At 37.1% G+C, this 27,150-nt stretch overlaps 1 long non-coding RNA gene across 1 annotated transcript in view; it reads right to left on the bottom strand.

Annotated features, from left to right (window-relative positions):
- Window positions 1-12,812, bottom strand: part of LOC135743724 (uncharacterized) — a 39,457-nt gene extending 26,645 nt beyond the window's left edge. The window contains exon 1 of the long non-coding RNA XR_010530566.1: window positions 12,593-12,812. This is a non-coding gene — a long non-coding RNA (uncharacterized lncRNA). The remainder of the gene's footprint in view (window positions 1-12,592) is intronic.
- Window positions 12,813-27,150: the final 14,338 nt, after the last annotated feature.

The raw sequence follows: 27,150 nt of genomic DNA, 5'->3' as shown, positions 1-27,150 counted from the left end.
GAGTCAACTAGTCAACTAAACGACTAGTGAATGTAAATCTTGTTGAGGTTTCCCTGTAGTCGATAATTTCCACCTAAAATTAATCTTTAAGGATCATAATAGCATATGTTAAAAAAATTCAGGTTGAATGTAACTCTACACCCTTGCCTCATTTAGTATTAGCGGGTCAGTGAATACTGTATATGAAATAGTCCCGCCTCCACCAGTGAAGGGCAGGGTCAATGTATAAACAACCTGCACCTGACCGACGCTTTCAACTAACTCTTCCGCAACTCGGACCGCAAAAAACATTATATATTGTACCCAACCCGCTTCCTGGCCCGCATTTTTTTTAAAGTAGTAATTGTTTAAAATAGTTAATTGGCATCTTTATTTTAAAGGACCCGACCGAATGCGACCCGAATATCATAAAAAATATTTTTGGATGACTCGTAACTGCTCATTTTGGATCAACCCGCACATCACTGGTCTACACTCTTTTGAATCACTTCGGATTAGGGATGCTAAACAATTAATCGTGATTAATCGTTAGCAGAATAAAAGTTTTTGTATACATCACATATGTGTGTAAACTGTGTATAATAAATATGTATATATATAAATATGAACACATTCATGTATAATTTTAAGGAAAAAAATGTATATGTTAAGTATTTATATTTATATATAATATAAATTATACATAAATGTACAAATGTATATACACATGTAAACATTTCTAAAACATATACATGCATGTGTGTACATTTATTTATACAAAGTTATTATACACAGTTCACACACATATATGATGTAAACAAAAACTTTTATTCTGCTAACGATTAATCACGATTAATCGTTAAGCATCCCTACTTCGGACCATAGATATATTTGTGAATAGATGCTACATTCGTCAGTTTCAGACACAAAACTGCTAATATATATATATATATATATATATATATATATATATATATATATATATATATATATATATATATATATATATATATATATATATATATATATATATATATATATATATATATATATAATGATTTATATATACATATATTACCCAACCTGCTTCCTGGCCTGCATTTTTTTTTAAGTAGTAATTGTTTAAAATATTTAATTGGCATCTTTATTTTAAAGGACCTGACCGACCGAGACCCGAATATCATTAAAAATATTTTTGGATGATTCGTAACTGCTTATTTTGGATCAACCCGCGCATCACTGGCCTCCACTCTTTTGCATCACTTCGGACCATAGATATATTTGTAAATAGATGCTACATTCGTCAGTTTCAGACACAAAATTGCTAATTCCGGTTTTACACAATGCATAAGTGTCTATGCGGCATCCATACATAATATCTATGTCTCGAACTTCTAATCTATTCATCTGGTTGTGACGTATAAAACCGAGGCAATTTCAAACTGCGGGAAAGACTTTGAAAAATCTTTGGAGGAAATACTCAACAGTGATGTTGAATGATGAATTTGCACATGGTTTGTCTTAAAGCATATTAAAAACACCACATAGACATATAAACAAAAATAAAAATGTCACCACAGGGGACTTTAAGTCTTTAATCCTTGTGCAGAAAAGGATGTGGAACACCCCTGCATTCTGTTCTGTTACTCTTTTTCTAAACGTTTTGTAATCCGAAATGCAAAAGCTCTCTAAAACATATTTGTTTTATCAGTTGAGTTACGCAGGGCTTTCTTAAAGCTAATTATTTTTGCACATCCTTATTTTTAATTACGCTCCCTTCTTAAAACCTCATTTCTGCCCTTCTAAGAGAAAAAATATCCCACAATGCATTTCAACAAAGCTCTTTTATACAAATGCATATACATGCTAAAGAATTGCAGCATTATAATTATAATACAGAGCTCAGACACTTATAATAATCCATGACAGTATATATAAGCACAATGACACAGAGCTATTGCCATTCAGACATGCATTGGAAACTGCACTCTCACATGCATGCATGAACACACAAGAAATGAAAAGAAAGTGGTGAGAGACAAAGGAAGAGTCATAAGAAGAAGATCTGTGGTGTTCGGACACAGAGGTGAGCACAAAAGCTGGAGAAAGATTCAATTAAACATCATATCCACTGACCTCATTGTCATGGTTACCAAACAGAAGAAAATATTAATCAAGCCCACACTTGAGAAAAGCAGAGAAAGACAGAACAGACGAAAAGAAAAAAAAAGATGCAATGTGCCCAAAAGTGAGTGCAATTTAATAAGACCCCAAACTGCATTCTGTTGCGCCTGTGCCTCTCAAGCCTCCCGCATACGGGCATCTTTATGCTGATATCGAAACCTGGCAGTCCACTTGACCTTGTGATACAAACGGAGTCTGGTCCCTTATAATGTGCTTTTCGTTATTAGGCTGAAAATTCGGTACTTTGACTAATGGAGACACAAAGAAGGAAAGGAAACGGGGTAGATAATTTAAACACTCGATCTGTACAATCAATTTTCTTCATTCACTACAGCACCGAGCACTGCTTTTTCAATAAATAGTCCTGATGTTTTAAGATACCTTGTTCTTTGGAAGATCATGGATTCAATTTACAAAGGAATGCACAGGCACATAAATGTATAGCTTTGCAAAAAACAACAAGGTTGTTTCGGATAAAAGCACTTGCTAAATATAACATAAATATGTATAATTAGATCTATATGTCCCAAATGCATCTTTAGAGACGGTTAGGTGAATGAATCATATGCTTCTGAATATACCCATGCCATAAGTGATTCCTAAAGGGGCGCACACCTGTTTCTGATCCTGGAAAAGAGAAAGTAAAACAAATTTCACATGCATATCGCTATAGACTTTAAAAAAAATCTGACAATCATTTTCAATCACCCCGAGCCGCGGCGCGCTGCTTTGGCGTATTTGGCTGCACAGCGCTGAGGGGGGAAGTTAAGCATTGTTCTATTTGATGAAACTGTGGAGTGTTTGCTCGCTGTCTGCGGGGACTGTCTTGAAAACAAGCTATCTGAAAACTCCCCCCGCTGTGCGAAATGTTAAATAAACAAAGGCACGGATAAACAAAATCCTTCCATTTTAATGTCACCGAGAAAAAAGACCATGTTTTAATGCTAAGATTGCTGCAGGAGCGACAGCACCGCCGACACAGTTTCATAGAAAGTTTACACATCGGTGCAACCCGGATTTCAATCAGCGTCAGTAATTATGGTTTATGAGAAAATAGAATGACAAAAGTCATTTTACAAAAAAAAATTTAATGCTAGAGGAATATTTTGCGGAGATACGACCAAACTAAACTTGCCATTCAAGGAGAAATATTCTCTAATTAAATATTTTAAATACTTGTAATAACTAGCTTTTGAAAGGTGCCGTATGTTATGTTAGGCTGAAGGACAGCTAAAAGGAGCGCTCTATGGTTCAGAAGATTCAACAGAGAGCAAAATTATGCTGTATTTAAGAATATTTCCTTCTTAGACGCTTCTTCGAAATTCATTGTGAGAAATAATTGACACACATTATAACTATATATCTCTTCATGTAGATATCATAGGTCAGACAAATTAGTCCTGCAAGCGTTTAAGATTATACTAAAAACTTACATTTTGAATTCTTACACTTTTTTTCTGAATTTCCAGAGGAGATTATTAGAGTCTTTTTATCAAAGAAAAACAAATGCCTCCATTTGTTCTCCATTTAAAAGCCATTATTTGTGATTTTTCGTTCCTTCAGGAAAAAAATGAGACGACCTGAACCATCCTACAGGTGACAGAATTGCATGTGGCATTTTGTACAGGCAGTGCAAGAGGCACCTCATGCATGTAACCACGTGACCATTTCAGATACAATTCAATTCCTAGGTATCACTCATTTCTACCTGATACAATCCTGCAAGGTTATTAAGCACCGCCCCTGAAGGTCATGTGATTAATGAGTGGCAGAACCTTAGCAATAACGTGTATGAGCACATCTCATATTCATTGGACAGCAGGGCCTGGTTGAATAAATAGCGAGGGACGGTCTGACCCTTACAAAGGACCCTCATTGCATCTTCAGACTTTGAAACTAATAAAGGGATTTGATGCCTTGTTTGTACAAAGAGATAAATTCTGCCTCCAGTGTGCTTCCTATGCGTTGTTCTGAGTGGCGTGAGCACTTATAATACATGAAGAACAAAACCTGAACGTTACGGATGTTTAGTTTATTTGATGACTTCACAGCTCCATCATAAACAATGATTACTCGGCCATTCACGAGTCAGCGCCTTTTATTTGAGTCCAGATGTATATCACACAAATCAGGTGAAACTATGCAAAACAATTTGCATGGATTATATGCCAAGAACAAGATCTAAATATTTTCTTGGTAAATGGTAAGATAAGGAAAACCATATGAAAGGAGATAAAATGACGGATCATTGTTAGACAGCCAGCAATTGATGCAAAATGGATGGAAAAATCCAAAAGAAACACACAGCAAATTCTGCTACCAAAGATCAGGTGTGTAATTTCTGCAAGAGTTGTGTTACTAAATGAAATTGCATGAATAATACTTTTATTTAAACAGATATTTGAACTCCACCCCACCCATGTTTGTTATTGGTTAGACTAACAGATTCATGCCATTGGTTAAGCCAGTGTTGCTTTGTCAAGCTGGTCAGGATGCTCAAAAAAACAACTTTTTGAATGCACCACTCAATTTCTGAGAAAATGATACCGTGATTGCTAACCTGTCTAACTGAAATCAAACTTTGATAATCTCATAATTAAATCATCAAGCATCAGCCTGGATTTCACAGATAGGGTCACACATTTATAGATAACTGCTAACCTGAGATACTGGGAAACATTTTACCCCCCAAAATGAGCAAAAAATAGCAAGTAAATATGGGAACGTGTATGAGGAATGTAAGCAGAATAAACACCAGCACAGTAAGAGTTACTCTCTTCAAACCCACACACCATGAACGTGCTCACCACATCACAATTTCACCTTTTATTTATAGTGAAAGTAACCACTTGCCTTATGCGCGCAACAAATACCATGATTCAGCTGCACCGGGGTAAATTGTAATGATGATGGTGAAGTAAATGTAAATATTTAAACACACTGCTGTGTAAATTTTAAATAGAAATTGTAATTTAAATGCAGCATAAAATGATTATGAAGAGTTGAGTTCCAAAACGCGATAAACGCCATTTAAAAAAAATTAGTTACAGACAAAATCAGTATTATATCAGGTCAGTATTTAAAAGTAAATTCTACGCAATTTTACGCAAAATGCAATATCCGCCGTGTTATTCTGTCATCTTTTCTCCCTTTTTTCCCAAAACGCAATAAACGCCAGTCCTCCTTTTCTGCAGAATTCAATAAATCTGCTCAACAAATCACAGCGCACCATTCCACGTATTGTAAACAAACAATGGTGGCGCGTTGAATACACAGACTCCTAGTTTTCCTCATCTTGTACGTTGTGATCAAAAACAAACAAAAACAAAATAATACTTTAATGGCATTGATAAACTTGTGGTTGTTTTCTGTGACGGGAAAGAAACGTAAGCCATCAACATCTAATAATTTACGCAAGAGGTACTCGGGAGACGGAAAATGCCGGTTGCTTGTTTTCCTGACAGCATCAAGCTTCTCACATTGACCCCAGGAAATCTTATGAAAAACTTTCCATTGTTTTACGCGAAGCCAATGAAAATTGAGCAGGACCAAAACATTTTACAGCTGATTGAAAATGTTAAACGACGAGCCGACAACGTCCCAACAGCAATGACAGTGTTCTTAATATGAAAAAGTAAGTGTTTTGATTAATGCCATTAATGTTTATTTTTTTAATCAGTGTATACCACTAGTTAACTAAATGTATATAAAATGGCAAAGATGAAGCACATTTATATATATATTCAATAGATTTATAGCATTTTGAAAAAAATTAAACTCTTTGTGGAAAAAATAATCAGTTTTTATAATAAATCTTTGAAAATCAAGATTTTTTTAATGTTTTTCTAACCTAAAGATGCTATGTGAATGTTTGTAGCAGAAAATAGTGGTTTTCATCTTGTCACTTTTTTGGTATAGAAAACACATTTTTACCGAAATTAGTTAAAATGGATTTATTGCGTTTTGGACCTAAACTCTTCATATGTAAATATAAAAGACTACTTTTCTCTATCTTTCTCTTTTTTTGGCTGTCTATAAAATGTCAGGGTTGTAGATTCCCTCTTGACCCTCAGCATGAAGAAACTCTCTCCAGATTCAAGAGCACATGATCGCATCAAACAGACAGCAGATTTCTAGTAGTGAGGTCATATGAAATACAGTAATAACAAATAAAAAAAATATATGACATGCTAACACTACATATGCCGGTCTTCTGTATGTGGCCAAATATCTTTGCCAGTATATTTCCCCATTGCTGTAGATAGATTGTGTACATGTGTAAACACACAGACACAACAAATTCCCACATGCCGCGCAGATGCGCCATCAATATCACGCCTGATCATAGCACGTTTTGTTGAAAGCAAAATACATATGGATATTTGGGTTTTTTTAACAAACAGGTAACCTTATGAAAATGAAACATAGTAGTAACCATGTTTTTTCTAGCGTATTGATTACCATTGGCAAAACCATGGTTTTACTTTAGTAACCATGGTTGTGCTACTGTACAAAACTTGTGGTTTTACTATAGCAACCATGTAAAGCAAACTATGGTTAATTTTCATAAGGGTAATCAGATGCAATGTTCAATTAAACATAAGAATAAACCTTAATGATTTTCAGAACAGTCAAAAAGTGTGACCCTGGACCACAAACACTCATAAGCATCTTTTTTTATTGAGATTCATACATAATCAAAAATAAGCTTTTTATTGATTAATTTGGCAAATATATAACTATTTGGGAATCTGAGGGTGCAAAAAAATCTAAATATTGAGAAAATTTCCTGTTAAAGTTGTCCATATGAAGTCCTTGGCAACACATATTACTAATTATAAATACATTTTGATTATTTATGGTAGGAAATTTACAAAGTATCTTCATGCAACATGATCTTTACTTAATATCCTAAAGACTTTGGCATAAAAATCCACAATTTTGACCCATACAATGTATTTTTGACTCGTATAAATATACTCGTGCTACTTATGACTGGTTTTGTGGTCTAGAATCACAAATGAGAAATGTATGGTTAATAATGTTTTACATGGTAATATGTTAATTTTTGTGTATATGTTTTGTCTTTTTACAGCATGATAATCTATGTGTGTGTGTGTGTGTAATATGTGAGGGGCGGGGAGATCACAAGTGGAAGTAAGGCCATGCTGAGAAAAGGAAATAGGCTAGAGGACATTTCACGCTCATAGTGGCCAGTGAATTGGAATGACTGCAGCGCGGCATGATTTGAAGGTCAGGAGATAGTGGATTATATTCCAGAGGTAGAAAGAAGAAGAAGATGATTGGGGATGGGGGGTGTGGAATAAACAGACCGCTCATTCCCTTTCTGTCTTTCTCTCGGTTTCTTTTTCCTTTCTTTCCATCCCTCTATTTTTTCTCTGATTGCAGGACAGGCAGGCGGAATAAAAACACAGAGGCACCAAACCGACACCCATTAGTCTCGCACATCACGTCCCATGCGCGCACACGCACGACACGCTGAGAAATCTCATTTTAGTCTCATCTGACGTACTGCCTCCTCATACTGGCCACTAACATCTACCCTCGGCCCAAAAGAGAAAGAGAGAGAGAGAGAGAGAGAGAAGGAGAAAGAAAATGTGTTTTACACAAACAATAACAGCGCTATCAGGCAGAGCGCGGCATTCCGAGATCGTGATTTAATAAAAACAGAGCAGGATTGAATTATCATATTTTAACTGGATGTGTGTTTCAGTTAGAACGTGTGATCCGGGCCTACAAATGATCCGAATGCTTTTCGGAGGTGCAAGACAGCTCTCTCTCTCTCTATTTGCTTCTGTTTTCTCAAAAGAAAAGCAGGGGGGTCAAGAATGTAAACTAATAAGCCCTTTGGATGTCATTGACATAGAAAATAAACCGAGATGCTAAAAAAGCCAAAGCTCTCATCTGATCTGGCTCCACATGTAAGTGCAGAAGTCCAGCCACGAGAGGTTGATGGGGATTATCTACATGATTGCAGTAATCATAGAGAATGAGATGCGAGATGACCGCGTGTATCTTCCTCGCTCCTTAAACCCTCAGAGGAATTTTACACATTCAACTAATATGGGAAAAATAGTACGAGGGCAAAGGATCACAATAAACAACAACAAACACTGAGGCAGAGATGTCAGGAGATGTGTAAATCATGCAAACGTCCGCAATTAAATTCATTTTCTGAAAAATGGCAACTTTACGTTTTGTATCTGCCTTCGGCATTCTGTGTTTCTTTTGTAATCACATCCCAACACGAAGCGGACAGCAGCAGGCGAAACATGAAAGAGCTTATTTTTCTTCCACCTATCTAACACATTTCATTCTCTCTCTCTTTGATTCAAGGTTCCTAGGATTAAAGATTTGGTGGTAATGTAATTCAGGGGTCCACTTCCAGCCAACGTCACAAAGGGATTGAGTGACGCCTGGATGGGTAGAGGATTCTAGATTGTTGTGTCTCTGAAGGTGCCTGTAAACATCTCATCAGGAGCGAACAGCCAATCGAGAGCTCCCAGATGCTCCGTATACACGGATGGAGATGTCTAATAGGTAAAGAACAGGTGTCAGTCATCTCTTGTAGCCAATGGGGTTCGCTCTTGTGGATGCAGCACGCTGGACTCGCACGCTTGCTTGTGTCTTACAACCACCTCATCGCAAAAATACAGGATTTGGAAGAATTATATATATATATATATATATATATATATATATATATATATATATATATATATATATATACATACATACATACTTACACATATACATATATGTATACATACATTCATACATTTTATATTTTACAATTGATTAGTATAATTCGCAGTAGTACTATTATAAACAAGTATTTCTAATTCTCATAATTGTCAAGTTTCTGCTTTCATTCTGAAATACTGTCTATTAAATATTCCAAAACCTCTTAAAAAGCAAACAGCCCAGATCAGATCGCCTGCAATACTGTGTTGCACATCCTCAACCAGAACATCCACATGTCCTCAGGGCATCACACAGCAGACAAGAGAAATGAACATGTCTCACATGCACAGCTTAGAAACAGCAAGTAAATATGAGATCAAACTCAAATGTATTGTTACCTAAAAAAGACAAATATTACCAACATTAAAGGAATGAAATGGAATCTGTATACTGTATATTTATTTATGTAAAACATTTAATATATATATATTCATAAAATTAAATTTGTATTTTGTAAAAAAAGAATTTATTTTGGTCTAAATATTAATTACTTTAAAATGTAAAGGAAATTAATTTATTTATATACAAATATCTTCTGTAAATAAATGTAAGTACATATAATTTATACTGAATTATATTCCTGATAAAATGATGCAACAAATTAGTATTGGTAAGGAATTCATTTAATTGACCAAAATCAAGTCACATTCTAATAATTAATCTAATTTACATATTTAATTATAATTTTTAAATAATATTTAAAAATATTTATGGTACAATATTGTGTTCCTGTAGCTCACCTGGTAGAGCATTACATTAGCAACCCAAAAATTCGAGGGTTTAATTCCCAGGGAACACATATACTGACATGGTGATAAAAAATTTGGATTTGAATGCACTTTAAGTCGGTTCTGATAAGTGTATAAATGAAAATATAAGCCTAATGCACTAAATATAATTTTATACAATTTTGGTATAAATACATGCAATTTCCAGGAGTGAGTCACAAATAGTGAAACTATTCCTCATAGGACAAGCTTTGCTGTCACGATGGTCGCATGAACGACCATGACCAACCACAGACACAAACACATTGTGTACTGACATAAGTGATGTGACGCATGTTTAGTACACACAGACACAAACAGCTACAGTTCAACATGGCCAGCATTGGAAGCCATAGTGAAATGCACACATGTAGTGCGTTTCTGTCCTTTTCCAGACGATAAGATGGCTAAAGGCCTGCATGCACTTCTCACCCATACATATATAAATGGCTGCCTCTGTTAAGCCTCGAAAACTATCATTAATCCTGGATTTGAGGTACAGAGCCGAATTTTGGTCGAAATATGCCTTATTCACCAGCATGTCGATCTCCAAACGCTGTCTTATAAATTAAACAGTCATTGCTGAATGTTACAGTCCTCCTCAAATTTAAATTCATCGGCGAGAATAAAACCATTATCTCTGGAATGAAAATATATCAACATCAGGCTAAACATTGTAGCTAATGCATCAATATAATGTATTCAAATAGCTTCAAATTTAAATGGTATATAAATGATCATTTTTGTATAATATCTCCATAATAAATACAAAAGCCTAAAATGATGTTTGAATGAAGTACATGTTAAATTTATGAAATGTGTGATGTCAGATGTGTATGTTTGTAAATGTCCACAGCTCTCTCTCTCTCTCTCTTTCTCTTTCTCCCGTTCACCTTCTCGTCTGACACAAGGAGGCCAAGCTCAGATCCCAGCCGCTGATACCACCACCCAGCCAAACATACACAGAGTATCGGACCACCAAACATTCACCTGTCTGCTTAAATCATGCCGTCAGCACACCCTCCGGTAAGATGTATGAGGATTGCCAAAATATACACACCTGACCCAATCCCAAACATACGCGCATCTTATGATAAAAACAAAACATTAACAGCACACGCAGATCTATTTGTGCATGGCATTAGGAGCTAGCATACGGAGAGACCGTGTGTAATGTATGATGATTCTGATAAATGTGCCTGTAGTGTAAAAACCTCAAGAAGTGTAAAAATCACCAGATGAAGACACATGCACACAGTCAATTGGATGAAAAAACATCTAAGCTTGCCAGCAGTACATTACGCTACACACAAATACACGCTGTGAAATTCAACATCATGCAAACCTCTTGCTGATAAAACTGAGCTTCATAGTGTATATGTGTGTGTGTGTGTGAATACATTACACTTGTCCTCAGTATCTTCATACAGGGGCTGGTGGAGAGCAGACATAGCACAGCACACCATGTGGTTTGGAAGTAGAATGATTTCCTTTTTACCTTTCACATTTGGCTGTTTGCAATTGTCGTAACATTTAAAATAAATAAGATGAAAATCAATTCTGATCTATACTGTTTTTGCATGTTCACCAATCATAATTAGCATATGTATGCACATTTATGCATGTGTTAATATGTTTTCTGAGGGTTTGTGCGAGCGTTAAGTCCTCCAGCCAGACCGGGTCACGCTTATTTCTCCATCACCGCTCAAATGGGCTCCCGCGCTGGAATAAATCACTGTCGCCACCGAAATGCAGCGACAGCCATGATAGATGGCTGAAATGTGCGTGTTGATGTCTTTAGTGTTGCCGACAATTTTGTAATCTCGCCCTTTCCTGTTTCTCTGCAGCATTGCGTGTGGGGCGTAAGACATTTGAATTTTGACACGAACCCTGAGTCCTTACAGCATGTACATCAGCGTGACACAACAATTCTGAGTTTAATCCCTACTGTGGTAAAAAGTCTGATATACACTAGTACATTCGGTATAAAATTACTAATGCAAATAATACTAATAAGTAATAAAGGTAACGTAAATTTATGAATAATGAATATAGCATATTTAAATAATCTTCTTTAATTACAAAACTCAATTATTTTTAATTTTAAAGTACTTTGAGATTAGTTTTTGTTAGATTTTCTGTAAATTTAGTTTTAGGTTCAGTCTAAATACAATAATGTTTACAAAAAATCTGTAAAATTGTTGTTCAGAGAAACTTTACACTACACTATCCGAAACCATCGATCCAATAACGTTTTCATTTTTACGATGACGTTGCGCTGCAGGACTTTAGGTGACATTGGGCAGAGCTTTAAAGTGTGTGAGTTTGGGTCACGAGTGTGGTGACCCCGGCATGATATGTCGTGACACTGGGCGGCGTGTGTACGAAGACACGATCGCCATGACTCCAGCGAAATGGTGACAAAGCAACTTATCCTGTTTTCCTGAACACCCCCCAACACATAAACACAATTTTTTTATCTGGCCTCCCTGGCCGGTGAGCCAGCCCCCTCGCTGTCTAAATATAGACCATGACACCCCCATATCACACACATAAACACACCCATTTCCCATTCAATCTGGGCACAAACGTGACATTTTCGGCCAAATTCGCTCGGAACACAAAACGCACCTGTAAACTCGTTTACGCCAGTGATGGCAGTCGGCCTGCTTCTGAAACCACAGCCCCCCAACAAGCCAACACTTGCACCTGGCAAGATCAAACAAGCGTGCACTCCCCACAAACTCTCTTACAATCAATACTTTCAGCCAACACCACGCAGCAGTCCCAGCCACGGCACACACACACATACACACACACACACACAGAAAGAGAGAGAGAGAGAGAGAGAGAGCGAGAGAAGCATCACTCCAAAGAGCAGTAAGCAGAGTACTGACCTTTCCTTGCCTCTTTCCTTTCTTTCTTGCCCTCCTTGACGTCCATTCCACACTTGTCTACAGGCTGCTGGTGCTGGGGCTACAGTAGTGGAGTAAAACGACAGTGTGTGAGCGAGAGAGAGTGAGTGAGTAATCTCGCTCGACCTGACTAGAGCGAGAGCATTAGTGTGATTTCACACCCAGGCTGCAGCCCTGCCTACTGTCCTGATGGGGTTCCTGAATGTGCTGCTTATTTAGAAAGCCGGCGCGCTGTACCTGGGCTTGCTGCTTAAAGCAAGAGCCAACATCTAGAGTGCATAATACCCCCACTCTCCCTCTCCCTCTCTCTCTCCCTCTCTCTCTCTCCCTCTCCCTCGCACACACACACACAAACACTAGTACGCTCTCCTACTCGTTGGCTGGCTGGAGAAGCAGACGCTGGCTCAGGCACACATTTAACCACACGTGTGGTTCTCGGTAATCTCCGTACCTCCGGCAGGGCTGGGAACCGGCGTGTGAATACGCGCACATGCACGCATGCACAGTTGCGTCCCGGTTTCTTTTCTCTAGAAGTGTTTAGAAGACAATTTCGACAAGGGATTGCTCGCAATCTACTCGGATGATCCACATGGATGAGTTATAATATGCTTTCCACTCTTCTGGCTTTCTCTCTCTCTCTCTGTTTTCCTGTCTTTCTCTTTCTGATGTTAGTTGTTGTATAGCCTATTATCGAGCCGCCACATGTTTCTGTTCTCTTTTGGATGTGGTCCCCCAGCCACACATGGGACGTTGGGGTTCGGGGGGGTGAACTGGATTGTGACTCAGGCTGAATGTGTATTAGTCAAATTTATTATTTATTGCCAAGCTGCATTCAGGTTTTCTCATCTGCACGTGGGTAGATAGAAATGGGGGATGGATTATTATGGTTGGGGTTGCGGGGGTTTGTTTGACGGGGGGTCAAGGGTTTTATTGAGGGCTGGGGGGGTTTAGCCGGTGGTCATATTTGGTGCACAGGCCTAGAGGGAGGTGAAAAGAATATATAAGATATTAATTTAATATATTTATTTATTCAGCGGGTGCACATGCCTTATCAGGTCCGTGTCTCTTAATGACATCACTGGCAGCTTCTCCGAGCTGTCCAGAATCACCCTGTCTCTCATTTTTCTTCAAAATGACTTCAATTCATTGTGTGTGTGTGGCTGCGTGTGTGTGTTTGTGTGCTACTGCCCATATCTAAAATTGAGAATAATGCTATCCAATTGGTCCACACTTTCATGTAAGATAGCTGTAGATCAAATAGCTTTCTGTATAAAATGCCTACAAAAAATAAATAAATAGAAATTTTCAACGCTATATCATAGCAATTCGTACGTATTTTATGAGGTGGCGAATTCGTATTAATCGAAGACGGCATTTGTGCATTTTTGTACGATTTGCTTTTTCCCCGTAACGTTGGGGTTAGGTGTTTTGAATGTGTTTTTTTTATGGAGATTCACTTCGTACAAATTTAAACAATGTAGCCAACTCGTAAAGTATGTAGAAATTCTTAGAGATTAGGCTCAAATTTTAGAAATAAAAAATAAATAAAATTGCACTTTTGTCGAGTGGTTTTCAGTACACTTTTTGTAAACTTATAAACAGGAATTATTGTCTAAATAATTAAGAGCAAAAATGTCTGCATTTCATATGTGACCCTCTCTGTGGAAACCCATTTTTTATGATTTACATAATCTACATAAAATCATCCTACATAATGTTGATAACCTCTTTAATATTGACTAAGGTCATGTCAAAGATTGAAATCAATGTGAAATTAAACTTTGATGCTCCTAATCTTATCATTATGAGATTATCCGGTTGTTAAGTGATGACGTAAGGAATACTGTTTCTGGGTCCAAACCTCCACTTATTTCATTAGAGGATATTATTTAAATAGCCGATTATGAGCACTATTTAATCATATCACACATTTAAGCGAACATTTTATAAACTCACGTGTAAACTTGCAGTCTCAGGCTCCAAGAATCAAAGACAGCAATATACTAATAATTCATAAAAAATCCAAGTCTGGTCATCTCGGATTGTATTATGGAGATTAAAGTTAGGATCGGGTGTTTTTTGTAATTTTTCATTATGATACGAGTGTATTATAGCCGTGATTTTTTTGTTATTTCTCTATGACATCTGTGAGCGATTGGACCCGGAAGCGACGCATGACGTCAGACTTAACAACCGGATAGCCTGGATTTCAAAGGAAGGGTCACATATTATTCCCAACATTAATGTGAACAAATAAATGTAAGCGATTATGTTACAAAAGTGCAGGCAAAATTTTGGCATCTGTTTACAATAAATATTTCAAGACTACTGTGCACAAAAAATTTGTCAAAAACAAAAAAAAGCATTGTCTATAGATCAGCATATACTGTAGGGGAAACTGTTTAGCGACTTATACCAGACTGAGAAACTGGGCAAATCTCAAAGTTTGTCCCTCAGCTTGCTCTCGAGTACTAAACCTTTGACACCAAACTTGGACACAACCACAAACCCTGCAATACTTTGACATCAGACCCACACTCAGCATAGACATGACAACGCATATCATTTTTTTAAATCATAAAGCATGGATTCTTGTCTTTCCCATCTGAATGTCTTATTCTCATGAAGTTCAGAAATCCATTGTCAGAAGATGAGGGTGCAGAGGAAATAGGTCATTTTAGCACAACCATTAAGCTTTAAAGCAGAACAGGTACTATTACAACTTAATCATTTTAATACATTTATAATCATCCAAATTTTTATACATCATTTTAAAAGCTATGCTTAAAAGAAGTTCATTTCCCTTAGACAGACAGAAACGAACGAACGAACGAAAGGTGCAAAAAGAGGATATAAAAGATGGAGTGGGTGAGAGAGGAGGGATGTACGTGAAAACCTCAATGGTCCTGTCATCTTCAGCATTCTACAAGCCCACTGAGATATGGATTGAGTAAAATTAACACGAAGGACAATTAATATTAATAAGGGGGTCTCTGTTGGCAGAGACTTTTAAATGGGTTAAGTACAAGTGCCCGCGCTGATGGGGAGGGGGGACCTGTTAACGCTCATTCTCAATTAGTCTCCTCTGAGGAGAGCTCATCTGGCACACCCTCACCAAATCCTCCCCATGCAAAATTACCTGCTTCAAACCTCAACCAGTCCAACACTGCACTCACATAAAGCCGGCAAAACACTTAACATGACAGAACTCCTGTCAGGACCCTCCCTGTGTCTGCCTGGGTCTCTCCACCTCTCTCTCTTTCTCTCTTTTGGTCTCTGTTCTTTCCTGCTGTTTTTGAACTTTCAATTCTCCCGAACAGCATTATGATTATACATTATTAATATTTTTGAATTATTACTCATTTTCTTCCTAAAAATGGAGTGCTTTAATTCACATTTGAAGTACTCATCAAGGCCGGCTAGCGAAATGAATGTGGACGGATACATTATATTTGCAAAAATGCAAAGAGCACATCAAATATATATGGAAATAATAAAATATTAAGTGTTAATTTTTAAGAAAGATAATTTGCTCAGGCAAAATCACCTTTTCATTAATCCCACCTTAATGTTTTTTATACTTTTAACTTAAGATCTGAAACTTTCAAAGAGTATAAAGATATTCTATTGTCGATTAAAAAGTTGTATTGTGTATTATCTATGTAAGCAAACTTCAATACATTGGCCAAGTGAAAAAAAAATATTCAGTGTCTTTGCACAAGATAACAAAATATTAATTAAGTGTCATTTATTATAATCATGTCATTACGAATATGTGAATAGTTTCTAGTCTATAGTTTATACTGCACCTGTGGTTATTTTACATCTGTGTGAATTTCTGGTAAGCTTCCTTTCCTAAAAATAACCTTCACTTTAATTTAAATTAATTGCCAAAATCAATAAAAATTATAGTGTTGAGAAGACCATACAAATGTGAAATTTGGAAAAAAAACATCTGTCAAATGCAAAAACTATAAAGGGTCAAGCATCATTTGCATTTGGTTTGGTATTTTGCCGCATTTTCATACTAATAAAATGTATGAAATTAAAGTAATTAATTAAAGTCTTCAATGAATTAACAGTATTCATAAAAACAAATTTTAGTGTATAGAGATGAACATTACTTTTATATGTAAGCGGCAATGTTGAGCTTTGCAACATTTCTGGAAAGACTCAGTTTCCCATAACCACCATTTGCCCGTGTTCAGTAGTGTGGTGTCCATTCACAACATTGAAAGTCACACTGCTGGCTGATGTTGGCAGTTTGTGTGTGTGTGTGTGTATGCGTGCACGTGTGTGTGTGTGTGTGTGTGTGTGTGTGTGTGTGTGTGTGTGTGTGTGTGTGTGTGTGTGTGTGCGTGTGTCTGGTAGGCTTCACTGCGACCACTTTAGGACAGTAGGGATATGGGTCGGATGCTGAAGTATTTACTGACATGAATACAGAAAGAGAACGAAAGAAAGAGGGAGAAATATAAAGCTATTGACATCAGACCAATATCTTTAAAGTGTACATTTTTCTTTAGAGTCAGTTCTTCTTTGCCATTTTTACAATTTAAGTGGTTCCCCTACATAATTATTAATAGGCCTACCCAATTAGCAAATCAGCTATATTAGTCAATACAACCTTTGAAAAAAGACAAACAAATTATTTCTTTCATATCTCAGTCTTGTAAAGAGCAATGAGATTGAATGGAGACGAGCATATGTATATTTTTAAGAAAGATTTTAAAAAGTTTTACTATAAGATTTTTCTATTCTTAAACTAATGCAAATTGACATGTGTTTCCTCTAGAGTTTTAAAAGACATCTCAACAATATCAGCCAGATTTGCCAAAGACATACTAAAGACAAGCACCAAAAATTTAAGTCAAGCTTAATGTCATTCCAAGCATATATACTGTAGCAGTGCAGTACATAGTGAAATGACACAATGTTTCTCCAGGACCACGGTGCTACATACAGACACTGAACTACATAAAACAAACCAGTGCTGAGGACAAAAAAAGTCAATTTTAACCTAGCAACATAAAGTGCATGTGTGCAACCTACTGCAAACTGTGCCAGACAAGAGACAATACAACGCATAACACAAAATAAATAAATTCAGTATGTAATAAATATTTCTCATCAAATTCTTCTAATTATTAATTTATTACTATGTGGCAACAATTTTATTTATTTGTATTTGTAATTAAGTTACATTTAAATGTTGGTATCTCTTGAGCTACGAAAATGCAACCACTGAGAAATAAAATTAAAAATTTTAATTTGAAAGAAATGATTTGGTTTTCCCAGCACTATTTTACATGCACAGACCAGATGAGAGCCCAATGGCTTACTGAAGGCTTTTCCATTATCTGCCATGATGAACTTGAGGTCTGCTCTCAAACCCAGGGGTGTGTCTGTCTAATCCTGACACCCCCCTGCAGCCCCTCGCCCCCCCTCGCTACACACTCTCCAGCTGACGCCCGCCCCGATGACCAGCACATCACCACACCACTGAATAAAACACCCCGTAATGAGACAGGCCACAAAATGGCTCCTCTACCAGCCGACGCTGGAGCTGATGATGCTGGATGAGAGAGAGAAAGAGAGGGGGGGAGCAAAAGATGGAGAATAGCAAAAAGGTCACCTCTCTGCTTTTAATACTTCCTCTTTTCAATCATTCCCCCTCTTCTTTCTTTTCCATCTGTTTTCGCTGTGAATTTCCTTTTCACACCTTTCATTTTCCTCAGCGGTCATTTCCCTTTTCCTTCTTCCTCCATTCCGCATGAGAATACATATTATTGAGGAGACAAAGGAAGGGAATGCTGAGAAGAGACAGGTGGCTCTGTCTGAGGGATGAGAAAATTACGCCACTGAAATCCAGTCTTCACAGAGGATAATAAAAAAAAGGGTGGGGTTGAAAAAATGTCTGCATTCCCATTTCTACTGCATTTGAGATACGAAAGAGAGGACAATCTGTGTTCTGTCTCTATTTTTTGCCCCCTCCTGCTTCAGGAAGATATTAAATCCCCTAAGAGAAGCAAGGTCCAGACCAACCCATCCATTCAGACTCACTTATGCCATTTTTCTGCATTTGTTGCAGGCCCTGTTATGCACACAATCCTCCAAATGCATCTGAACCGCTTGATTTTTATTTCCATAATAGCAAACTTCAGCTTAAAGAATATAAATGCATCGGGAGAGGTGATTGGAAGACGGGTCGGGCTCCAGGGACACATAGCGCCGAAAAATCTCTACATCATTCTATCTGGAAGATGAACGGCGTGCTTCGGACTTCATTGGCTTTGGTTTCGGACCAGCGCGCTGTGCGAGACCTCCAGTGTCCCCAGCGGGAAAGGTGATGGTGGACGGAGCTTTGCTTGGTAAGGTGCTGCAAATGAAGTGGGATGCACTGACCCCTGCTCTCTACATTGCTTAAATGCACATTCATACTGCCACTGAACCAATAAAGATTCAAACAAACAAACAAACACATTGTTTGGTGCTAAAAATGCACACACAAAAAAAAAATGTATATGCACGCCCAAAAAGGATACATGACAAATTTAGAGTGATCAACTCTAAGAGGGACGCTATTATCCGTGTGATACGAGTTGAGCACAATTTAGGGCATTTAAGTCATTAGCTGCTGTTTTCCACAGCAATTCACACACTTCAGGCTTTTATGTCTGGGTCACAGGTTCAAGAGTTCATTACGACATGCATGAACACATTTGTGCACGCACACACACACATGAACAACAGCAACACTACAGTTTCATTTTTAGGCTTGCCATCCATGACCACACGCAACTACTTGCATCTCAAGCTTGACAAATGAATTTCAAGTTTATCAAAATCACACAAGAATTTGCTCCTCAAACATTCTTGAAAGAAAGATATGAGGAAAAATAATCGTATTTTTTACTACACTAAATATTGACCTCATACCCAAGAGAAATAAATGCATGCAATCATGCAGATAATGTGACTAGTATGCACGGATTACGCAATTCTTCTTACAATACAGTAAATGAAAAGTATTTATATATTTGTATAATATTTGTATTATAAACGTGTAATAGATGAGAATAGACAGGTGCTCATCTGATTTTAAGCATAGTGCATTTGAATACGACTTCCAATTAATACATTTTATACAAAAATGTACAAAAAATCTTTTACAACCAAGTCACATAATTATTGTACTGTATGTGTTGCAATAGAGCCGTGACAATTCATGCATTCACATTAGTCAAGATGCACCCTCAAGTTTGGTTCTGTTATCATCCACCCACCCTGGTGTCAATCAAAAACCTTTTTTAAGTGGAACACAAAATGAGTTTTTAGCAAAAAGTTGCACTTTTTTAAAAACATCAGAAATGCATGATGATCATTGCCTTTAGATCAAAATGTCTTTAAGATTATCATGTCTAAACATTTTACTGTTAATGTCTAGAAAAACAGAAATGGTAAATCATAAAAAAGTGTTCAGGTCTCCGGTTTTATCCTGTACAGCCGTCCATCAAACCGTGCATTTTGCACACTTTAAATACACATCGCATGCAACTCTAGACAGGAAGAGACACAGCGAGCAAAACACCGAATATAGGTAGAGTCCAAAAACCGCACAACTGAGAAGTATCACACTGCGGTGATAACCTCTCATTTGCGCAGAGGCACGTCTGGACCTGAGAAGGTGCTGACATGCGTTGAAGAGGCCGGATGACCATTGACCTGTGCGGCCAGGGGTCGAGCCGTGCCACCGTTCAATCCCAGAGGTCCGCGCTGCAGACGGAAAGCCCTCTCCCCTGATAATGACCCCTGTCTGTAGATGATGGAGGTGGACGGGTATCGGCAGGCCCACTGACCACCATCGACGAGGAGCCTACAAGTGGCGAGTCTGTTAATAACAGGTGACCCATTAGCCTTCTGACACGACTAGCCCCTCGAAAACAAGTGACCGAGCGTGTCTGGACACGACAGAGAGGCTGTAAATATGCTTGAAGTCGCACAAATGAGCGTGGAGGTAGGTGTGACAAGGACAGATATCAAGAATGGCTTACAGAAATACAGCCACGGCGCACACACTTACACCGAGCCTTTGTGTCTGGTCCTTTGTAACTTAAAAGATACTTCCTATAAATTCTAACCAATGGCCCTCCTCTAAGATTACATGCAACTTAATCCACCCTCACACACTAATTTGTTTTTCTTCTTGTGCTTTTTTCCCTCAGCTGGGTGTAACTGAGCCCTTGAATATATACAAATTTAATAGAGAAAATAGAATCATTATCAAATTCGAATCAATACAAATCTAGCCCCAGCGCCCTTAAAAGGTAGCAATGTTGAAATACAACACTCTCCACACCCCCACCCCACTCCTTCCTCGTACATCAGACAAACATGTCAGATGTGGACCATAAGACAGGTACATTACAACTAATCAAGCTGGCACAAAAAAAAAGGCATTTATTAATGTACACGAGTGCTACTTTGATCAGTGGTAAAATTTCAAAGCCAATGAAATGATCCATAGGATGCAGCCAATTACCTTGAAGCAACTGTACAGTATTAGGAAAGCAATATAGTGCTTTTTCTCTTTTGGGGAGTTGAATATGAACCCTTTATTCTTGAATGCTTCTCTCAGCCGCCTAATTTTCGTTGATTTACTGAAAAACATCCTGGGTAAACAATTGTTGACATCTGCAAATATAGACAGAGTACTCACAGCCCGCAATTTTGAGTACAGTGTGTCATATGGGTGATTGATGCGTTCAGACACAAAAGACAGCATATTGCTAGAGCACTTTTTTGATGTTAACAATCTTTTTATGTGACAAAATGACAACATTTATACACGGGTGTATTACAAGATGGGAAGCAATTTGCATTATCCTTTGAGTACATTTCTGGGGAAAAAATGTTTGTTGCATTTGATATGCTTAATGCAACAATATTTTTTTTTCATTTATTAGCAACATTTATCTCGTTTGTCTCCTTAATATAATTTAACCCTTTATTAATTGTATGACCATGACCAAAAATCCAGTAAAATTAATAAACATCTGGTATTACATTCAGAATCAGGATTGTGAATACGTTCTCTAATACAGCAGTAAGCTTTTATCAGTTTAAACTCATTTTGTGATATGATTTGTTCAGTGATATTTTGCTTTTGTGTGTCTTTAGATTGTTAACTGTAATAAAAATGAATAATTAAGCCAACAATAAATAAAATAAGTAAACATAAATTTCTTTTGGTTTTCATGTTGCACTGATATTGGAGTACAAATATGTAATTACGGTTGCCATATAACGTGTTAAAATAACTTCAAACAAAGTCTGAATACTAAATCAAATTGATCTGCAAAAATTCATAATTAAGAAATGATCATTTTGAGCATATATTTAAATAGAAAACAAATGATTAAACACAAACTGTGTGATTTAATGTAAATTGTAATATAAATTGTAAAAGAAATGACAAAAAGTATAAAAATTAACATAATTCCCTTTTATTGTTCATTTTTTTTATTTTAAAACGTTTATGATTTATTAAGTGATTTCATAATTTTAACATTTATTTTAATAAAAAATTATTAAAATAATTTCACTAAATGTTAAAGTTTAAAAAGACAGATATTTCAATTATATTTGATTCTCCTCATATATTTATGAAAATTATTCAAATGAATTTTTAATTAAATATCCAATGACAATATAAATGTTTAGGATAAAATCTTTGGGGCGGTTTCCTGGACAGGGATTAAAATAGTCCTAGACTAAAATAAATGTAAGAGCTGTCCAAACTGAAAACAACTCGCACTGACATATCTTAAAATACATCAGTGCTTTGTTTTGCCTCAAAATGCACATCAGTAATGTTTTTAGTAAGGCATCTTTGTTAAAACTAGTTATATTTCCTAATTAAACTAAGGCCTAGTCCTGGCAAATTCTTGTCAGGGAAACCAACCCTTTAGGTATCATGATTAAAGCAAATTCATAAAATGTGAATATTTCTTAAACTATCCACAGAAAAAAATATTTGAATATATCAACAAAAAAATTCAAATAAAATATTTTAAGTTTTATCTATGATTTCACTTTAAACGTCAGAGATCTCAAATATCCTCTCTGTTTTGGCCATGCAGTGTGTCTGGACAGAACATGTGTGCAATAGCCTTGACCTTCTCTATGACAATGCTTGGCTGAAAGCTGGGGGTCAGAGGTCAAGTCTAGCCGGGGCAGAGGACACCACTCACCCATACAAATGCACAGAAACATCTGCTGTGCACTCTCACTGATCTTCTTGCTCACACACAAACAAACAGATGTCCCTTTTTCAATCTATGCGGGATTCTCAAAGTCAAGTGCACATTTTAAAGCGATGCTAACAGAATAATACGAGATATGAGAGATAAAATACAGATTAAATCATTGTGAGAATGATACAATCTTACTTAGAATCATGTCTTGATAAAATGTGTAAATATAACTGTGCATTAATAAAACTAAAGAAAAAAAGACATTTGAGCAAAACATAAGAAAACAAATATATAAGCGTTCTTACAAATAATATTTGAGCACAATCTAAATTGCATTAGGCTTATCAAAAACACAAGCTTGTGTGGTGTGTGCTCAGAGACGTTGTAACACACAGCATTAGCATGAAAGAGTTTATCTGAAAGTGAGATTTCGTATAGATATCCTGGTCTGAGACATCCTAGACATCTCTATCTTATTCAGTATTGTAAGATTGGGCTTGGGTGTGTGTGTTGCACCGCTTTACTTACTGTGAAAGGCAAGTCTGTCGACATGTGTATGTCTTTACAAACAGTAGTTTGGATTGATATGGTCACAGTAATAAGTTAAGAGAAATAGGAACTTGATACATACAGTGAATGTGTTATTTACATTACATTTTACATCTATGCATTTGGCACTTATTATTTTTAACCTATTATTGGGTCAAAAAGGAACAAACCCAGCCATTGGTTTTAATTAAACCAGAAAATTGTTATATTTACAGAACAATACAGCACTTTGGGGTTGAAAAACACAGCATAGTTGACTTGGGATCATCCCTTTTTGATAGGTAGTTTTTTATGAACATGCATTTTTTTTTTAATGTTAAAATACCTTCCCCTATTTTAAAAACTTATATGCAAAAACAACGAGGCCATTACAGCCAGTTTGGGGCAGCGTATCTGTTTGTCCAAACAATGGTAGCCGGAAGTATTTAAAAAATACAAGTTCAAAAACAATAATTATTTAAAATTTTTCTTTATAAACAAAAAGTTTACACAATTTACATCCAAAATCTATTATTATTTTTTTATATTAAAATAAATTGGTCAAATTAGGTTTCAAGATGATTGATTTCAGCTCTTACACATCTGTGGCAGTGCAGACCTGACTTTTATTTAGGCTAACACATCCAGGCCTAACATTACATCCTAAAGGAACTTGAACATAATGTCAATATCAAGTCAATAGCACTAGACGTCCTGCATATATTCTTTCTTTATATCTCTCTATCTCGCTCTTTTTCTCCCTTCTCCTCTCTCATTTCATTCCCCACATGCATTTAACATTTCCTTCTGCCTAATGTACTGGTGATGTGGGTCCGATGTGGGCCTGCTGGGGGCAGGACTGCATAGGTGTGTGTGCCCATAAATGTCATCAATCTCCCAGCATGCTCCATCCCTGTCGTCTGAAAGACATTTAAGCCAGCTCCACGTACCATTAAAGAAGTCCCCTCCACTGCCCGACCACATTTCACACTGGAAATAATACTTTACTTGAGTGATGGGCCGACTGTTTCGAGGCAGCCAGGAAGTATGTAGATTTTTTTGATTCTGCGCATTCACTTAGGAAGTGTAAAAGCGTGTTTTTTGATTGTGTACGTTTATTTTGACATATTAATATGCAAGCTTATACTTTTTTAGAAGTAAAATGCAAAAAAAAGACTTTCTTTTACCTAAACGAAGATGTTTACCGATGAAATCCCGCATGTGATGCACAGTCGTGCACAGTGACTTCACTTTGGAGTTTGTAATAGACAGAGTCATTCTAATTCCCCTTCAATTCTCACCTAAAAGACTGAGCTGCCCTTCCAAACCTTAATTATATACTCCCCAATCACTGTTTAAGTGTAACCTTCTCTCTGTTCCTCCAGGAGAGGGGTACAAATAAAGAACATCGCTCCTGAGGTAAATTCATATATCACCCAGCGCCCAAACAGAAGCTCGGGGGTGGTGGGGGGACGCAATGGATTTATTATGTATATGGGAAGGAGGCATATGGTTTAAAGAGCAAGCTGCTTGGTCAGCAGTGTGCAAACTAGTAATGCGGGCGGATAGAGAACACGTGGGATTATGGATCTCTCCTTGCATGTAACCGAGCGCTGGTCTATTGAGCAGAATTGAATTATTTTAGTTTCTCCCCAACCAAAACCAGCCCTGCTTCATATCTCCCCCTCTTCTCCAGAGAATACGATGCCTTTGCTCAACACAATAAGAAAAGTATGGGAAATTAACTCAGACGTGTGTGATTTAGAAACTTTGGATGGTTATACTGAAGGGCGAGGGTGACAATAAATTGCTATAGAGGAAAAATTCACTGCATTTTCTATAAATCTTGCAGCCTTTTTAAAGAAACATCAGATTCAGTATTTGCGACGGACAAAGGAGGAACGCAAGGCGTGCGGGGTCTAATTTGGCATGCAGTCTGAGGACGAAGGAAAGATATTAAGGCACAGGACGCCATTGCTGTAGCTCGCTGCCGTGTCTCTCCTGCACACTAGTGTCACGTGACGGTGCAGGCTTGGCAGACCAGCGAGTGGCCGCCATTTTGTGTTTTCATTTGTTTACCTGAAGATACATGCATTCCTGACCGTGTCTGGGGATCCTGTTCTGTTATTCAAGCTGTAAATTTGGAATATGCGGGGATGGACAGCTGTAACGGGTGGTCCGCATCGAGCGAATGAATCAAGCCTCTAGAAGCCGCGCAAAAACGCACACACACCCCCAACGCCCCGTTTCAATTCCAGCATCATGTGTGTTATGGTCCTCCCTATCTTTACTAAGCTGATGTTATGTTTCGGAGCTACTACCAGGGTCCCTCTCCAACTCTCCTCCTCCTGTGCACTCGTCTCCCCGCGAGGCCGGACGTGCGAGCCGCATATGGTGTACTGAAATTGCTGTCTGCGAGAGCATGCCTCTGCCTGTCCAGACTTCATCAGTGGGATTAAAGAAAGAGGGGGGGATCAAAATATACTGATGATAGGAGGGCTATGCTACTGCCTCCATGGCCCACTGCAGCGTGTGTGCCGAGGAAATGCTTTTGGCGGAATGAACTGTGTGTACTTCAAACACACATGAGATCCAGTTCAAAGAGAGCATTAAGTCCAATATCGCAGAAAACTGAAAAAAATCAATCTAGATAATACAGCAACTGTTTATCCTAAAAAAGAAATGAGATTAATGAATAGCTAATTGAGACTTTAGCTTAAGCCTCTCCTGGTTCAGCAAAAAAAAAATTGTGGCAATCTCATGCATCTCCGCTATTGTTTTACAGAATATTTTAAGTCTCAAACTGCCCAGGTGAAAAAGTAGTACACTTTCATAGTGTACTTAAAGTGCTATATTTTAGCACACTAATTGGACTTAATATACTAAAAATTCATCTTTAGTACTTCTTAAGATGTTCTTAAGATTATCTAAGTGTACTTCACTGTGCTATTTTGAGACACGATGAATATGAACTAAAATGCACTTTTAACATACTATCCCTGTATTAAAAAATGTATTTAGTTAACACTTGTATTAAACTTGAACTCAACTTATATACAAAGATGGGTTCAAGTTTACTACAAGCGGTACCTAAATACATTTTTTAAATACATTTTTAGCACATTTTAGTTCATATTTATAGTGTCTCAAAATAGCACAGTGAAGTACACTTCTCTTAAGAAGTACTAAAGATGAATTTTTAGTATATTAAGTACAAAATTAGTGTGCGAAAATAAATCACTTTAAGGACACTATAGAAGTCTACTACTTTTTCACCTGGGTGTGCACTGTTTGAAAAAATGGTCAACAAAAATGTCACAATGGCAGTACCCCTTTTAAAGGTTCTTAATATGTAACTTTTATGCAGATATGCAGTGTTGGGGAAACTAATGCATTGCAATATTAAGTTATTCCCCAAAAAAGTAACTAGTTCATGGAAAGTAATGCTTACGTTACTTTTAAGTTACTTTTGCGTTACTTTTTCTTAATTGGCCTTGCAGGTGCTTTTTATGATCGGAAAAATGTCAAGCTCTGCCCTGCCATCTCCGTTTCTGACTCATACTGTTCTCGCTCAGGTGCACAGAGTGCGTAATTTTACGTTAATATGTTCAGTTTAATTCAGTACATTATTTTATTAATTTTTAAATTGAATTAATTAAACTGAAAAGTAACTCGCATTACTTTAAAAAAACGTAACTTAAATATTAATGTGTACACTTATAAAGTAATGCATTACTTTACCTGTTTCTTCAGAAAAGT

The sequence above is a fragment of the Paramisgurnus dabryanus genome, chromosome 2 (genome assembly GCF_030506205.2).
Source record: "Paramisgurnus dabryanus chromosome 2, PD_genome_1.1, whole genome shotgun sequence".
NCBI lineage: Eukaryota > Metazoa > Chordata > Actinopteri > Cypriniformes > Cobitidae > Paramisgurnus > Paramisgurnus dabryanus.
The sequence above is the reverse complement of the archived record's forward strand: the minus strand, read 5'-3'. Positions and strand labels throughout refer to the sequence as shown.